The sequence below is a fragment of the Panthera leo genome, chromosome B3, assembly GCF_018350215.1.
Source record: "Panthera leo isolate Ple1 chromosome B3, P.leo_Ple1_pat1.1, whole genome shotgun sequence".
Classification (NCBI taxonomy): domain Eukaryota; kingdom Metazoa; phylum Chordata; class Mammalia; order Carnivora; family Felidae; genus Panthera; species Panthera leo.
Genome location: NC_056684.1, coordinates 130771405 through 130790086, shown reverse-complemented (window position 1 = coordinate 130790086; position 18682 = coordinate 130771405). Strand labels below are relative to the sequence as shown.

The following is an 18682-nucleotide window of genomic DNA, read 5'->3' as shown; positions in this document are numbered from 1 at the left end:
AAATGGAAAAAATGAAAAAAAAACCTAAGGAAATGCTTTATTCAGAGATTTACAACATGTTTGCTCAATAAACCTTTATTTATTGCCCAAAGTCTGATTTCTTTTGGAAGATTACCTTGGCAGACAGTCTATAAGTAACGGCAATGCAACAGAATTGGAAACTCGAGGCAAGGGGAGCCTTAGAAAGTAGTTGTCCATCTGTGTGAACTTTAAAAAAGTTTTTTTAAATATTTATTTTTTGAGAGACAGAGAGATGCAGAGAAAGAGAGAGACACTGAATCGGAAGTAGGCTCCAGGCTCCGAGCTGCCAGCACAGAGCCTGAGGTGGGGCTCGAACTTGTGAACTGTGAGATCATGACCTGAGCTGAAGCCAGAGTCGTAACGGACTGAGCCACCCAGGGGTCCCCTGTGTGAACTTTTAAACAATTTTTTTTGTTTTTTGTGGGGTTGGAGGGTGATGCATGGAGGAATTATTCCCTTTGAAAGCCAGCAGGAATGCGATCGTGCTGTCCTGGGTTTGAGGCTGCTACCGTAAAATCTTCATCTTTCACCTAATTATGCCTGCTTCTGATAGCAGCTCTTGGGTAAAAAAAAGTTTTCTCCTTATAACTACACATCTGACTGCACATTTGTCAAAGTGTTGATCAAGGGCTCTTTCTTCTTTTAATAAATGTGATGTATCCATTCCAAAGCATTCCTTCTATAATTAATAACAATAAGATCCAGTACCTGTGGAGAGCGGAGACATTGAAGAAGAACCAGAAAAAATACAAGATGGTATCAGCAGCCTAACAGCAGTGCTCTCGGCCTTCTCTGGCCCCCGTGCAGATTGCACCTGCTACCCAGAGATCCCACCTGCCTGTGGGGGGCCCCTTGCTCCCTTCACGCTTCCCTTGGTTCTTTATTTTAAAGGAGAAAAAGTTGGATTGCAGTAAGAAGATAGATCCCATTTAGGGGGGATAAAGCTAAGATAAAATATTATACTTGCAAAACAATAATACAAGGAGTGTTATTTGCCCTGGACACTAGATTTTTTTAAGATTTGCTTTTGAGAAGGAGAGACAGAATGTGAGTGGGGGAGGGGTAGAGAGAAAGGGAGACACAGAATCTGAAGCAGGCTCCAGGCTCTGAGCTGTCAGCACAGAGCCGGACCAGGGGCTCGAACCCATGGGCTGTGAGATCATGACCTGAGGCAAAGTCAGATGCTCAACTGACTGAGCCACTCAGGCACCCCTGTACTTTTATGTAATGCCAACAGCTACCTTTCGTAGCTGGTGCATCACTTATACCATTTATAATAATAATCATAGCTAATATTTAGTGAAGCTCTCCCGGGGTCATGTGCTGTTCTGAGGCACTTCATGTATTTGATGGACTTCTCCAAAACACATATGGTAGGAGACTTGCCACATATTTTATATAAATTAAGTCAACTCTGGTCCTTCTGCTGCATTTTGCTTTGTGGGAAAGTAACTTGTTAGTATCTCTCTCCTTCCCTCCCTCCCTCCCTCCCTCCCTCCCTCCCTCCCTCCGTCCCTCCCTCTCTCCCTTTCTCTCTCTCTCTCTCTCTCTCTCTCTCTCTGTCTCTCTCTCTCAGGTCTTAACAGGACCTAAAGTATTGCAGGAGAAAGGGGCAAGAGTTCTCTGTGCATGAAACAGTCTGGGGTCCTTGATGAAGACAGTCACTGCTTGGTCACTTGGAGACCCTTAAATCTGGACAGCTCCACTGAAGGTATCTAGATCTCAGTCTATATATTATATGGATTTATATACATTATGTTTCACCAGAGAAGCCTAATACACTGTTCTTTGTGAGACCATACCTGGAATAACAAAGTCTTATTTGGAGAGGTCTCCAAGGAAGTGGGAAGTTTGCTTTTTTTTTAGATCATAATGAGAACAGTTATTGCCTTTTTCTAGGGAGAGCCTAGTCTTCAGGAACCCAAACCTGTTTATCTCTTGGGGCAAGAACAGGAAATGGTTCTTTCATTCCTTTAAAAATAACCCCCATGTGTAGGAAAAATAACACTGCTTGCTCAGTGCTTATACTGCTATCCACACAGTTTGTCTCTTGTTCTCGCAATTTCTCACTGGGGAAGGGATGAACAGGGTGATCATTTCCTTTTTCAGATAAAGAAACTGAGGTCAAAGAGAAGTCAGGGAACTTCTCCAAACTGATCCAACAGGTTGTTCCTGGTAAGGTCAGGATTTACACTTGACCAGGCTGACTCCAAGCCCATCCTCTGGGTATTGCTGTGTGTTAATCTCAGTGTGCAGAAGCAGACTGCCTATGAGCTTCTAAGATAGTTTTGGGTGACCATACTGGCTTGGCCACCTCCAAAGTGCATGATGTGGGATACGCTGGGTGGCCTGACCCATCCCCTTCCCGGTGCCCACTGCCCCGTGGTCACACTAGCTTTCTTTCTGCATCTTCTTTCTGTCTCCATCTTGGGTGCTTTGCCCTTTCTCTTCATTCTGCTAGAAAAGCCCTCTCCAGCACATTTTATTGGCTGGTCTGTCAATATTGAGCGCTCTACCTGAATGTCCCCACCTCCGGGCACCTGGGTGGCTCAGTTGATTAGGCATCCAACTTTAGCTCAGGTCATGATCCTGTGGTTCGTGGGTTTGGACCCCGCATCGGGCTCTGTGCTGACAGCTCGGAGCCTGGAGCCTGCTTCCGATTCTGTCTCCCTCTCTCTCTGCCCCTCCCCCACTCACACTCTGTCTCAAAAATAAACATTAAAAAAATTAAGTGTCCCGCCTCTGCCCCAGAGCCCCTCCAACATGTCACTCTGTAGCAAACCGACTGCTTCCTCCCTTCACAGCACTTATTAGTGCTTGAAGTAATGCTGTTTGTTGGTTTCAGTGCTTATTTTTTATGTTTCCCTACTAGAATGTCTGTTCCTCGCGGGGCACCGTGTCTTTCATATTCAGCACCGTATCCATTCAGTGCTTGGTCCATACATAATGCATGCCCCCAAAATGTCTATGAAATTCTGGACTCACTGGCCCCCAATTTATTTTCAGGTGTAGTATCTGGATGGTATTGTTAACTTTTGGTATCATTGCTAGAAATCGAGGGAATACGCACGTCTTGGTGCATCGCCAGCTTGGTGCTTGGTGCTCAATAAATAGTAGCTATTCTGGTGATCATTGGCTGCTTTTCTTTTCACTACCCAAGGGCTTGGAAAAATGTTTCGCTGAACGCAATCTTGGCAGCAAAGAGGTCCCCAAAGCATTGCCTTGCCTGCCCTCAGCCTTGGGGAAAATAAATCACATTTTCTATTTAAGGGTGATGTAACATCGCCACAGAAGAAACTTTATCTGTTTGGCCCTATCCATCATTTTTCTCTCCCCACCCCTCCCTGCCTATCCCTCCCTGGGAAGGCGCTCACATTTACCACGTGTGCCCTACCCACTGTGTTTCTGCCTGCCTTGGTGACTGATCTGTAGCTAACAAATCAGCTGGGATGGCAGCGTGGCCGCTGTCCCCTTCCGCCTCTGATGGAAGGTGCGGTTGCTCTGTAAATCATCGCTGGGAGCTGCAGGCTGGGTCCGCCGGGGCGCAGCTTCAGCCGCGCTCTGTTGAAGAGGCTGTCGTGTGCACTCTCCTTCAGGCAAGGTGGCAGCATTGTCATCTGCCCCCAGGATCAGGGCCAGCGCGCATGTGTGCTTTTGTGGCCCGTTCCGCTGCCTCCTTGAACTCTTAAATCAAAACCCGGCACAGCACAGAGGTCAGGAAGCCAGGGCTTCCAGGGGTCTTGGTTGGGCCTTTTTGTGACTAACGACAATAATAAAAGGATTGAAAAGGGATCTTTGAACATATTTTAGCAGAGAAAATTGTCACACGTTGTTGGGAACTTTCCCTTCCTTCCTCCACTCCATCATGAAGAATCACGTCATTTGTGGGATCTCTGGCAGGGCCACCGAGAGAACCCACCACGCGTCCTGATGACGACGACGACGACGATGATGAAGATGATGAGACCTCACCGGGCGCCCTGCACCATTAATCACTTTCCATACAGTCGTATTTAATCTTCCAGGAATAATGGGCTAAGGAAGCAGGTCAGATCTTCTTTGGTGGGAATGCATGCAAAGCAGGAGTCCTGATTTTGAAATCTGGAAAGTACTGGGTGGAAGGGGTAGCGTTCAGCCAGTACCTACCCCAGCTTCAACCCTTTCACATAAGGTATGCCATCTGCCAACCTTGCAAATTAGGTAGCCTCTTCCCTACGTTTTTACAGGTGAAACTGAGACTCAAGAAGCCTTAGCAGCCTGTCCGAGATCACACCCGGTTGCTAAGTGGCAGACCCAGGATTTAAATCAGATTTGTCTGACTCCAGACTCTGGTTACGGATAGAAATGGTCTGAACAGGGTCCGTCTTACAAGTAGGCAGTCAGATGGGAAGTCTGCCTGTTAGAAGTTTTTCCTTCAAGCCTTAAACTTTTCTCCTATTCCTAACGCACAGGCAATGCACTCGCCACGCACCCCAGTCTGAGGGTGGAACCAGACAACCTCTGCAAAGCACCATGAAGCCGCGAGGATTGAACTATTCCAAGCTTTCACTTTATCACTATTCCAGCTTCTAAACTTGTCATCTTTATAGTCCATTGAATTAATAAGAGAAGCGGATGCTCGTTGACATTGACAGAGCAGGACACTGCATATTATATAAACTGCTCTGTGCAACCCCATCTGATTGCTGTAGAGACACGGATTCATACTTTTCACCATCGTAACCCATAATCGTAACCCAACATCCATTCAAATTAAGGCGCTGTAACTCTTTTTAGGAGTGGAGAAAAAAATTCTTGCTGCTTTTTACTAGTTGATTTATTGGTACATGACAATATTGGGTATATTAAATTTTAATATTGGTGCTGTCTTTTTCACCGTAAGTCTTGTGCTGAGGAGCTCAGAAATTATTTCATTTTAAAAGGGACATTTATTGCACCGTATAGGCAGGTAGGTAATTCCTTCCTCTGAGAAGCTCGTGGATTATTCTCCTTCTGAGGTGTGAGAACTTTTGATTTGCACTTGCTGTGCTGTTTAAGTGCAAAGGAAGGGTGATTTACTGTTTCCACTGGCATAAATAATGTGCCGTTTGTTTCTGCATCATTTTCCAACACCCACTATTGATAGTGCCTCGCAGTGTACCAGGCAGAGAATTCAGCCTTTTACTGTAAATGTCAGGGAGAGAGAATGCAAAAACAGCCTTGGATTTCAGCCTAATGTTCCAGTGGGTCCCCAGTCGCACTGGAAAGAGACAATCCAGTCATGGTGGGCTAGTGCTACAAAGCACCTGTCCTTTCCAGTTCATTTCTTGGAACCATTAAAACCCTTTAGGGAACATGGCAACCGTCTGATCCTTACAGTAAGACCAATCCCAGGATAATTTATGCTTTTACCGAAGATGAGGCATCTCTTCTGTTCTACTTCTCACCCACCAATTTTCTCCATGCTTCCCTACTCCGACCTTTTTAAACATATGTGCCAATTTGTGAAAATATAATGGGGGAACTCTGGCATAGCACAACTTCCTGGGATCTCTACAAAACAGGTAAGACAGGACCTGTTTGTTCCTGACCCAACGTCCATTTTCTTTTTCTTCCTTGGCCATCAAAGCTGATTTTCTTTGGCGTGGCAATATGTTTGCCCTAGATACAAATTTCTCAGCTCCCATTACAACTTCAGGTGACCATTCTGGCTAATGAGGTGGAAACAGAGGTTATTGGGCAGACACTCTGGAAACCAGAACTGTGAGGCAGACGGTTGGTATGGGCTCATTTTTTGCCTTTCTCTTCTAACTTCTACTTCCTGTTCGATTGTGGACAGTTGGCTGGATCTCTAGTAGGTCTCCATATTGACAGAGGAGGCAACCTTCAGGTCTTGTAATAAGGATGGGGGGACAGAATCCAAGGCACCTGATGACTTAATGTGGCACTATGCCAATCACATACCACCTACCTTAGGACTTTTCTAAGCGAGAGAACACATATCTACTTTATTTAAGCAAATATAGTCATGTTCTATTATGGGCATCTGGGGGAGCCAGTCGCCATATTGTGAGGACACTAGAGCAGTCCTACAAGGAGGTCCACATGGTGAGGAACTGAGGCCTCCTACCAACAACCAGCATTGACTCGTCAGCTGTGTGAGTGGACCATCTTAGAAGCGGATTCTCCTAGCCCAGTCAAGCTTTCAGATGACCGAGACCCTGGCTGGCAACTTGCCTCTGACTTTCACGAGAGACCCCAGATAAATATTTATTGTTAGTTTAAGCTGCTACAGCAATATATAAGCAATACAGATTTTAGCATTAGGTGTGTATTCTTACGTACATATTTTAAAGCTGATGTTATCAAGTGAGTAATGCAAACCACTAATATTCTGAAACCCTATAAATGAAAATATCCACAAAGGCATTTAAGTGCCTCCTCTTTTTAAGGCATCATAGTTAAATATGGTGGCAGACTTAATCACTTTTTAGCCACCCTTATGAATACAGTCGATAATTCTCATGAATTTCACATTCCACTACACAGGCCATTTTCTTAACTGACCGTATGTCAATTCAGAATTAGACTAAAAATCCCATATTCTACTCCCCTGCTTCCTCACTATTGTGGCCCCCCTGCCCTCAGTTCTGAAAGGCTGGAGTGACCCTTTAAGCCCCAGATCATAGAGGATTGAAGATTCCCAGACTGCTTCCCTCCCCTTAATGATAGTGTCTCACAGGGAAAACTAGCCTTTGGAAAGGAACATGACTTCCCAATTTCAAGTTCAATTTAACTTGGTGGGAATGAAACTACCTTCCCAATTTACCGTGAGATCTGCGTGGTTAGCTGCCTGAGTTCTCTGCTGATGGGCCCCCAGCCCCCTTCCTGATTTCCATAAACACTTACTAAGTTTCCAAACACCTGGCTTCGTTTACAGCAGTCAGAACCTTCCTCATAGAGCACGAACCCCACCCCCCATCCTGAAACTTCCTTGATCTTTAATCTCTCACACCCCACAGTGACCCCTGAGCCCTGGAGGAGGTTGCCAGCTGAGCTGCAGAACATAACACCTAGGGTGTAGTTTTCCTTGAGCTAGAGCCTCTTTTAGGTTAGGTGCAAAGCTTCAGGACCGAGGTGTATTGGTCACTTAGTTATGATTCGCTATCACTTGTTTGCCTCTTCCTAGACTGCGGAGCATTTCCGGGAAAGCCCCCATTCGTAACATCAGGGATGAAGGCTGTCGTGTCCACAGGGGGATTCATTAACCCGCATTTCAGACCTGCTTATTCCAAGATTCCATTTGTGACTCCATTTGATTGATAAATATCAAGGGCTTCAGCAGGGTAATGGCAAACTGTCCTGCTGAATTTACTCAAATCCCCCTGATTAATCCTGTCTGGCTGCCCAAAGCTATCATTATCACTTACATGCTGCCTTTTAATTTGGATTTTATTGCCCTCCTCCTTCTCTTCTGCCCTCTCTCTTCCTTTTGCTGTCCACATGCTTGCAGGTTAGAAGTTGAAGCCCCTGACTTGATTCTTGTTTGGTTGGATCCTTCCTTCCTCTCTTCCTTCCTTCCTTCCTTCCTTCCTTCCTTCCTTCCTTTCTTTTCTTTCTTTCTTTCTTTCTTTCTTTCTTTCTTTCTTTCTTCTCTCCCTTCTTTCTTTCCTTCTTTCCTTCCTTCCTTCTTTCCTTCCTTCTTTCTCTCCCTCCCTCCCTCCCTTCTTTTCCTCCCTCCTTCCCTCCTTTCTTTTTTATTTTCTTAAGGCGTATTCAGTTCTGTGCAATGAGAACTTCAGAACCCAAAGAAGGAACCATCATTGGCTCAGCTCTATGCCAGAAGCATTTAGAAACTGTATGGGTATCCCCATTTTTTCCCCTTTTAAAGCTATCTAGGTGTGTGCCTTTATAATAACACCTTCAGCCAGGCAGACGCAGTTGAGTGATCTATAAATAGGGTTTGGGATTGACTGATCAATCAGAGCTTCTCCTGCTGAAAGGAGGGACTAGTGCACCTGTGTTCTGGTCTGTGTTCACTTGTCAACCTCAAACTTGAGCAGTTTGGAGACAGGTTTGATTTTTGAGGCTTTTTCTTTGGTTAGGGGTGGGGTGGGTGGAGGATGAAGAGGAAAATCTCATTAAGATATTGTTCTACTCTTGCCAAACAGGTAGTATAAAAGGACTCACTTGCTAGATACGGCCATTAAAGGGTAACTGCTTATTTTTCTTCTTTTCCAAATGGGCAGCATATTTTCTGCTCGCATCCTATGCCCAAGGTAGCAATCTGGAAGCAGCTTGAAGTCAATAGCAGCGAGCAATTCCAATGTAATTTGTGCCCAAGCTCAGCTTGTGTCTTGCAGCGACTCCACTCAAGCTACTATCAACTGACCATGTGAACACACACACTTACACATACAAGTACATGTGCAGATGTATGTTTTTTCTATCCAACGCTCTCACCTGTACCTTCTCTTCATTGTCAGAGGAAACAAGCCTGAACACACAATGGTTTTGGCTGAAATGAAGGTATTTGCCCTTGCTACGTACAAATCTGAAGAGATAGGAACCTTGAAGTAACAGGGTTGCTCTGCGGTCCATCTCTCCTGCCTCCGTGAGAGTTACCAACCTCACGAACCGGGTGGGTGCAGAATCCAGTAGTCAGCCCGTGGGAGAGAACGCGGTGGTCCTCCCAGCTGCGGCTAAAAAGTCCTAAGGATCAAGAGTGATCAATAACACTTTTTCTTTTCCCCTAGGTAGGCTTTTCTTCCTATACATCCTTCCAGTTGCCATTTTGGGCATCTAGGTTTGCAAGCCTTTGTCCACGTCCACTGGGACATCCGTGTTTGATTTGGGGAGAGAGAGACGTGCTGGGTGAACCTTTGTATTGATTCTAAAGGTCTTCCTGTGTAATACTTACAGACAGCTCTAAGGGCCTGCCTTGAATAGCTGCCCTTTATAGAACAAGATAATGCTGCTGATACCCTAGGAGCCCTTTCTCTTTCAGGAGCCACGATGGGGTACGCTGAGCTGTCTACCCTTATCTCTGCCCCAATAATGGGTCACTGCTCAAAGTTAGGCATACAGGCAGCATTGTCTTAAGAGCTCCAGCTAGAAGACCCATGTGAGTTGGGTGTGAATCCTAATCACCCCTTAGTAGCCGTGTAAATTTGGTCAAGGTTTTTTTTTCTTTCTTTTTTTTTTTTTTTTACATCTTTCTTAGCTTCAGTGTCCACATTCGGAAAAGTCAAGTTAGTACCCCATTTGTTGTGACAAAGTTTAAATGGAATCATTCATTAGATAGATGAAGAAAGAAGGCGACTATGGGGTGCCAGGCACTTTTCTAGGCGCTGGGAATAGAGGGGTTAATGAGCCAACAAATTCTGCCTTTGGTTACCGTGGTTACCAACTGGAGGGTAGCCGCATATGATACATAAAGGAGTCAGGACATGAGGTCATTACAGAGAGTGAGCAGTAGTATGAAGAAAATAAAACTCATAGATGTGTGAAGAGTAAGTTGGGAGAGGTGGGGTAATTCTACACTGGATGGTCCTGAAGGTTTCTCCAAGGAGGAAGTGAATGTAAACCCATGTAGCCCAGCGCCTGGCATGAGTTAAGAGCACCACAAATGCTGTTCCATTGAAATATGTATATATACAATTATTTATGTCTGGGACAGCCAGTGGAGTTTGCAAGCTGATATTCTGGCATTATGATCATCTCCCCGGCCCTCTTTTCTTCAGCCTCCAAGCAATGGAGAAAAACAGTAAAGCAAAGTACTTGGAGAGAAGTCTTTGTCGTTCTTCAGGTACAAATAAGACATTGGCCTTGCTAGAAATCAGAGAATGGGCAGTCCCTGGATTGAATGTGCATATCCAAATTATCTTTGACAGGAGGCTTCACAGGAAGAGGTTTCCTTCCCGGATTCTGTGATATGCTGTGATTCCCTGGGTGTAAACAGAAGGGAGTTGAAATGGACTCATTCGGTGATCGTGAAGTGGGTCTTCCACTGTGGCTGCAAGAGCACTCAGGATATTGTCTCATTTGTGAGGAGGGAGAGCCGAGAGGCAGAGATGCCCAGGGAGACATTGAGACCCACTCCTCCAGCCCTGTTTTGGTGAACGGCTCCGTTATTTAGCCCATAGAGGAGCCAGGAACCGTGGTGTCTGCGTGAGACTCTCTCTCTTGCATTCAGGTGGTCACCGACATCTCCAGGGTCTCCCCCTTTACTGTCTTACCCATTCTGTTTTCTCTCTCTCCACCCCCACTGCTATGGCCTCTTCTAGGCTTACATCTACTCTCTCCCTCTGATCCGCTATAGGCTTCACTCGAAACTCTTTCCTCTAGTAGTTTTAAAAATGTTAAGATCTTTAGGGCAAAAACAAGGCCGCTTTCTCTTTTGCCTACTCTACAGTAGTGATTCCTAAGTTATGGACTGAGAACTCCTCGGAGCAACGGCTAAGGAAATATTGCAAGAGATCCTTGGATCTGTTGTCTGCGGAGTGGATAAGTAAGTGCCTTAGTCTGTTTGGGCAGCTATAACAAAGTACATAGGCTGGGTGCCCATAAACAACAGAAATGTATTTCTTATATTTGGGATGCTGGAAGTCCAAGATCAGTATCAGCACGACGGGGTTCTGGTAAGCTTCCTCTTCCGGGTTGCAGATTGCACACTTCTCCTGTCCTAACAAGGTGGCAAGGGCTAGGGAGCTCTGCGGGGTCTCTTTTTTCAGGTAATAACCCCATTCACGGGGGCCCCACCCTCACGCCCTAATCACCCCAAAGGCCTCACCTCCTAATACCTTCATCCTGGGGAAAGAGGGTTTCAACATATGAATTTTCTGGGGCGAGGGGAAACACAAACGTTTATTTCATAATAATAAGCTTCAAAAATAGACGTATAAAGATTTTCAAATACATGTAAATACCGTTTTGACAATAAGATGCACATTTACTCAGAGTTGCCGAATTGAGTTTTTCATTGTATTATTTTTAAAATCAATAAGTGCTAAAAAGGGATCTTTTCTCCCTTAGGGGCCCACGATAGCGTTTTCATCTATAAGTGGGTCTTCGGCCTTGAGAAGGAATCTTGGCCATCACTGAGATGAAGTACAGTGACAGATGTGTTGGGGCACCTGGGTGGCTCAGTCCGTTCAGCGTTCCGACCCTTGATAGTGGCTCAGATCGTGATCTCACGGTTTGGGAATTGGAACCCAGCATCTGGCTCTGTGCTGACAGGGTGGAGTCTGCTTGGAATGCTCTCTCTCCTCCCCCCCCTCTCTGCCCCTCCCCGACTCACACTTTGTTTCTTTCTCTCTCTCTCTCTCTCAAAATAAATAAACTTAAAAAAAAAAAAAAAACCAGACTGATGTTTCATTTGGCACCTGCTACAGCTCGCGGTACCCCGTAAATGTAAACGCCGGTTCAGACCAGAGCCCTGTGTGTGGGTTCGAAGAGGGACCAGAGGATGCTGCCCTCCAAAGCACTCGACAGCACTAGGGTCCCTGAAGTAGGTCGAGGGACATGGAAGCCAGCTTTCTGGCTTCTGCGGTGCTCATGCCTCAGGTGCAGAGGGGATCATCGAATCCGGATCCCATTCAGGCAACACGTTAGTCTTGGATGTTTGTGCGAGAGCAGTGTGCCGAACGGACACATCGGGCCTTTAGATGGCAGTTGTCACCAATTTGTATGCGTGTGAAGGCTGTGTCGGAGCTGTTTCCGCCTCCGCTTGCTCTGTTTATGCAGCACGAATGTCTGGAACACGCAGTCGTGCTGCCGCTGCTTATCAGATACGCCATCCCAAGGTACCACGGGGAATAGCTTCATTATTAACATAATAAGAGGGGAGCAGGCTGCTTGTGGAAACTGTCTGCGTATTTCTAGAACTCGCCTTTGTGTTACGTGCCGGCTGCTAAGTAGAACCAGGCTGACGGTGGCGGGGCATCAAAGGAGGAAAGGATCCAGGCGAACACCACGGAATGTTAGGACGGCGGGCTGGGGGGCCTGGGCGGTTCAGAGTTTGCCTGCAGAAGAAAAGAGGTACGAGAAATGGACCCTAAAGGAGAGCTTCCTACCAGGGGTTCCTACCAGGCCTGAGAAATGAGTGAACACACGCTTACCTCTGGGGAGACGCTGCCCGTGTCTGTCTGTCCTTCCTGTACATCTGGTCAGCTCGGGAGGGGGCTGTACCTGGGCTCTCTGATGCAGCCGGGAGGGTGCACCTGACTTAGCTTCTCAGAGGAGCCAGAGAAGCAGTACCAGGAGGGGAAGGGAAGGCCATTTTGCCCCCTCTGGATCGTCTTTGATACTTTCATTACTGTGATCTTAAAAAAATTACACATAATGCAAATATAATATTGCAAATACTCAAGGAATTCCCAAGTGCACAGATAGAAAATGAAAAGTCCCCCCATGTCCCCACTCGATCCCACCTTCCCCTCCAGGGATGACCATGCATATTAGTTTGTGGTGTATCTAGAGCCCATCTACTCACCTACACAGCGTTGCTTTTTCCAGTGACCGTATCTTGAAAATCTTGCCGTGTCGTGACATGTAATGCTAACACAGGCTGACCTAACTCGTTTGTCATAACCGCTGCGTAGTATTTCAGTGACATATGTATGTATTGTAATGTGTTTGATCATTCTTTTATTCACAGCATTTCTTAAGCCTTTGACGAAAAGCCTTAGTAGGATTCTAGCCCTGTATATTTTCTTTGTTTTTCTAGTTTCTTCTCTTCCTACATTTCTTGAATAATGTGCCCCCCGCCTCCACCATTTCTGGAAACAGTGAATGTACCTTATATGGCCAAAGGGCCTTAGTTTTTATTTTATTTATTTTTTTAATGTTTATTTTTGAGAGACACAGAGAGAGAGAGAGAGAGAGCACGTGAGCATGGGAGGGGCAGAGAGAGAGGGAGACACAGAATCCGAAGCCGGCTCCAGGCTCCGAGCTGTCAGCACAGAGCCCGATGCGGGGCTCGAACTCACAAACCGTGAGATCATGACCCGAGACGAAGTCAGATGCTTAACCAAATGAACCACCCAGGTGCTCCCAACAGGGCCTTGGTAATTACGGACTTGAGATGGGAACATCATGCTGGATTATTTGGGTGAGCTCGACGGTGGGAAGGGTGCTAGAGGGTTCAGTGAGAGAGAGAGGTAAAAACAGAAGATCGAAACAGAGGTCGTGGTCATGTGGCCGTAAGCCAAGGGATGCCAGCAGTGTTTGGAAACTGGAAGAGACAGGTACCCACTCTCTCCCGGAGCCCCCAGGAGAAACCAACCTTCCCCGTACACCATCTTGATTTTTGGACTTCTGCTTTTATAAGCCACTACCTTTACTGTGGCAGTGTAAAAAAGCTGTGGTAACTTTTTAAGCACCACTAGGAAACAAATATACTTGGCTCATCTGGCTGTATTCTTTGAATAACTGATCGTTACCATTAAAGATTTTTGGGGGGGGGGAGAAAAAAGATCTTGGCTGTCATACAGATATAAAAATGAACACGGGCTACAGATTTTATTTAACACACGAGGAGACCAGACGGATGTTCTAACTGGTTCAAAAAAGAACCAAGTAACGTGACTGTCTCCTGAGAAAGAGTTGTTGAAACAGGAGCAAATAGGGGCCCACCTGGTTTTTGTCATTCGAGGAGGGAGGGAAGCCCGTGGAACTTCTCCCAGGTGGGACAGAGTTCGCAGCCTGGTGGTGGTGAATGAATCTGCCCGAGGGCTCAGGCTGGAGCTTTAGGCAGGAGCTGGGAGGCAGGAACGGGCTCCTTAGCAGGTGGGGGTGGGCTGGTCTTGGGCCAGAGGGTCAACCTGTTATATGGGAGAACTTCACCAGAGGGGAGGGTGCGGGTGGTCCAGAGCTGGTCTGTGGGAAGGGGGCTGCGGAACTGCAGGGAAACTTCCCAGAGAATGAGCACCCCAGGCCTCCGACAGATTGATCTTTGGCAGCCGCACATTCACCCAAATATAAATAAGCGAAAACTGAGGTGGGTTCTCCCCTGACAGCTTGGAGCCTGCTTGGGATTCTCTCTCTCCTCCTCTCTCTACCCCTTCCCTGCTTGCGCGCGCTCTGTCTCTTATATACAAATGTTTATTTAAAAAAAAAAGTAAAAAAGGGTCACCTGGGTGGCTCAGTCAGTTAAGCTTCCCACTCTCGGTTTCAGCTCAGATCATGATCTCAGAGTTCGTAGGTTCGAGGCCCGCATCGGGCTCTGTGCTGACAGCATAGAGCCTGCTTGGGATCCTCTCTCTCTCTCTCTCTCTCTCTCTCTCTCTGCCTCTCCCCTGCTCTCTATCTCTCTCAAATAAATAAACATTTCAAAAAAAAAAACTTTACAAAAAGAAGTAAAAGGAGGAGACATGATCAATGGAGGTCTGAAGAATGTGCACATACACTGAACACAGGCAAATGCTTAAACTTCGAAACATGATTGTTCTACAACCTGCTCTTCTCACTGAACCGTATACTGTGGACATCTTTCCTTGTCAGGGGACAGGCATCTGTCTCTTCCTCCTGGTAACCGTGAGGGATTCCGCTGCGCACATGCCCCAGAATTTAATTCACTATTTTCTTACCGACAGGCATTTACGTTGTTTCAAAGTTTTCACTACAGTCAAAAAAGAAAAGCTTTCAATATGTCTTCTTGTCAGTTTGCTTAAAAACAATGGGCACACGCAGAGAAAATTCTGGAAGGATTGACACTAAAATATTTACTCTAGTTGTCTTTGGAGGTGGGGGGGGGTTACAGAATGTTTTCTTTCTGCTTTACTTATTGCTGTACTCTTTGAATTGTTTTTTTTTTCTACAAGCATGTATCATTTTTTCATAATTAGAAAATGCACACAGAAAGAGCTTTCAGTGTTGGAAAGAAGTGCAGCTTCATTGAAATTGTTAAGCTGTCACTGACATTCTGTTAGATGCTCAGGTATTTACATGAGAGACATGCTTTTGGCTTTCTGAGAAGGAGAAGCAGTTGGCAACTGTTGTTGCAGGGCCCAGGTAAAGAAGAACAGGAGTTTTTTTTTTTTTTAATGTTTATGTATTTTTGAGAGAGAGAGAGAATAAGAGAGAGAAGGGGAGAGCACCTGAAGCAGGCTCTGTGTTGAGAGCAGAGAGCCTGATGCAGGGCTCGAACTCATGAACCACAAGATCATGACCTGAGCCGAAGCCAGAGGCTTAACCAACTGAGCCACCCGGGCACCTCTGAGAGCAGGTGCATTTTAAGTGACATCTTGCCCGGGCTGGTAGGCATTTGCTAAATGGGGAGGGTGGCAGGATCTGAAGAGAGAGACGGGGTTAACTCACATTTTATTAACTTCGAGGCACTCACAGGGCAGCTGGGCTAGACGGAGTGGCTGGTTTCGCCTGAGTGGCCCGTCCCGATGTGAGGATTCCCTCCACCTTTGGTTCTGAGCCAAGACGCGGCGGGGGAGGGGAGAGCTGCTCTGACCAGGTCTGCAGGGGATTCCTGGGAGAAGGGGAGGTGGCCACCCGGCGCCCATAGCACAGATGCTTCTTCTAGAATGAGTATTCCATCTAAAGGGGTTAATAATTTAACAAGCGCTCTCCAAATCCTAGAGCTAAACTCCTTTTCCTATAAGCTGCGGTACAAACTGAACGAGAGCACAGTCTGTGCGACCAGTTTTGTTTTGATGAAGGGGCTGCCCCCCTCCGCTAAGGGTGATGTGGAAAAGCAAGGCTCGGGTTGGGGGGATCCGGAGGGGATCTAGGGGAATCTAGTGCCCATGGGGTCACTCAGGAGCCACAGCCTTGTGCCAGGGCCGGGCACCTTTGCTGGGGAGGAACCCCAGCTCCAGCATCTCTGAGATTTGAGGCTGCCGGAGAGGTGACATTTCATTTCCTCTTTTAACAGAGGATTTGTGACATTCGGGGAAGGGGCAGACACCCCTCACCCAGCTGGAAGGGAGGGCCACAGGGGGAAGGCATCAAACACCTCCACAGCAGGCTTTTTCAGGGCTAAAAAATACCAGCAAACTCTGTGGCAAACAGAGGCGAATAATAACCATCATTTTAAGATAGCAAGATTTGGCCTTCGGGCCCTTTGCTTTCTCCTGGGTGCTGAAAATAGTCCTGGAAATGGGACTTCATGGATGGTTCTGAGCATCCTGCAGCTTCAAATAGCGGAGCAGTCTGCCCGGTGGGATGGCCCTTTAGCCTGCCCATATCACCTTCTTTGTTTTGTTAGCATTACTGGAAAGAAAAAGGGTGAAAAATCACTTGAACAGTGAACAAATTCCTTTTCTGACATGCGTTTGCCCAATGGGGTCCTACTGAAAGCAGACCGCTATCAGGAGCATGAAGAAAATACAGCAATTAACATGAATCTAATACAGTGTTTATTTCAGAGCAAAAACTCAAAGTCACGATTTCAGAGACTTTCCCTTTGATCCCACCTCATTCTCAGTGGGGATGTTGCTGATGGTCTTTGCAGAAACTTTCGAGTACACAGTGTAACTAATGGTTGTACAATAGACTTGGTTTCGGAGGCGTAACTTAAGGGCAGCGTTATTCGTGGAAGAGAATGAGTCAACCTAGGGTGGAAACGCCCTTCTGGAAATAGTCGTGGCCATTTCCCGGGGAGCGAGTACAGATCAAAGCTCTTCAGCAGCCCTCTGGCTACAGAGCCCGAAGCCCCTCTATGCTGAGCATGGCTGGGTGCTAACCTTTGAGACTTTGCAGGAGCCCATGGAGGAACAGCACTTAAAATCCCCGCTTGGGTGCCTTCCTAGGATCCCGATGGCAGCGGCAGCTTGGGGGGCATTTGCCCACCACTGAGAGGCAAACCACCCTCTCCACCCTGCCAGTCCCCAATCCTCCAGCTCCTTGGTGTCTGTCAGAACCCAGGTTATAAAATCGCTCCTGCTGTCTTGGTATTTTCCTTGCTTTCTCTGGCTGCGCTGGCTTCGCCTGTCTGTTCTCCCTTCTTGCCTAAAGAGCTGTCCAAGCAAATGCCCTAATTGTAATGAATCACTATCCTAAATAACAGCCATGTGGTATTGTAAATGACAAAGGTCTTTGGTCTTCATTTTTCAGGTTTGAGACTCAGCAGCCCTGTGAGATCGGCGGGGCGGCTATTACTATCTGCATGTAATATACGGAGAGATAGAGGTTCACCAGAGAGGTAGTGGGGTTAGCCCAAAGCCACACAGCCAGTGGGCAACAAAGTAGGAAGGCAAATCTGAGTTTGTCTGACTTCGAGTCCACTGTCTATGTCCCTGGTCTAAACAATGATACACCATCATACATTTCAATCACGCTGTGTCCTTTATAAACACCTTCACCTTACAGGACCCTACAACCAGTGGTCAGTAAGGAAACTAATTCAGAAAAAGAGAACTTTGATGGCCAAGGTGGAAGAGCTAGACAGCAACAGAATTAGGACGTCAACCCACTTCTAACTAAGCTACCGGCTTGTTAGAAGCTGGTTGGTTCTTGCTACCCGGCTTCCCATGAAAGAAGTAAATGTTATCAGTGCCTTTGTGGGTGCACTGACTGCATTTCTTTCTTTTTTTTTTAAAGTTTATTTATTTATTTGAGAGGGAGAGAGAGAAAGAGAGAGAGAGAGAATAAGCAGGGGAGGGACAGAGAGAGGGGGGACAGAGAATCTGAAGCCCAAGGCAGGGCTCGAACTCACGAATGAACTGTGAGATCATGACCTGGGCCAAAGTCCAATGCTTAACTGGGCCACCCAGCCTCCCCCACTGACTGCATTTCTTAGAATCAAACATGTAACTGGAAAGAGAGGCTTCTGTATGACATAATCATTGTGGCTATCATTTATTGAGTTCTTACTATGTGGTAGGCACTGGGGTGTGAGTGTGTGTGTGCGTGTGTGTGTAAGTCCTCATCTAATTTAGTCTTCATCACAAACCCATGCAATGTGTACTGTATTTATTCCCATTTTACAGGTGAGAATCTAATAATGTTGAGGCTCAGGGAGGTTGAGTAACTGCCCCAGGACACACAGCACTAGTGGCAATATTCGACCGCAGGTTTGTCTAATATTTTACTTACCAATACACGGGTCATTTTCTGGTCTCGCTGTAGGCTCGAGAGGAAACTGATCTATGCTGGATGCGGACAGCTCCCTGTGGCTGATCCATTCTCAACAATGCTACCTGGTTATCTAACTATCACGAACGTCACCCTGATCAGAACGCTCGGACAGCTCTCACTGCTCACCAGATGAAGTGTGAAAAGGACCCAGGCTTACTGAGTGTCAGTTCCACTGCCTACATCAGCACAGCTAACCCCCTGACAGCCTGTGAGGGGAGATTTTATTCTTGTCCCGGTGACCAAGAAGTGGGAACTTAGATATGTTATATCACCTGCCTCCATTACAAAGACAGTGAGCACTGGGGCCAACATTTGGACATCTGTGTCGTCCCAACCCTCAGAGAAGGTCTCCAACTTGACCCAGACCCTGTCTCCCACCGTTATGCTGGTGCCTCCGTGGTAGGCACACAGTAGCAAGCCCTTCGTGATTTTGGACTCCTACTGAAGGTTTAGAGGGAGCGAGCATCGGAGGGTGTCCCAGCTTCTTCCTGCGTCTCTGGTGACACCTTCACATATTCCACACCCTAGAGCCACGGCTAAGCCCCCACTTCCCTTGTCCCAGCAGAGACGTTCTGCCCACACCTCAGAGTCT

The 18682-nt window shown here is 46.7% G+C and overlaps 1 long non-coding RNA gene across 1 annotated transcript; it reads left to right on the top strand.

Moving 5' to 3' along the window:
- Nucleotides 1-9456: 9456 nt before the first annotated feature.
- On the top strand, nt 9457-11222 carry LOC122221408. Its single transcript, XR_006203202.1, has 3 exons — nt 9457-9808; nt 9894-10640; nt 11035-11222. It is a non-coding gene; the product is annotated as an uncharacterized LOC122221408 (long non-coding RNA).
- The last annotated feature ends 7460 nt before the right edge of the window (nt 11223-18682 follow it).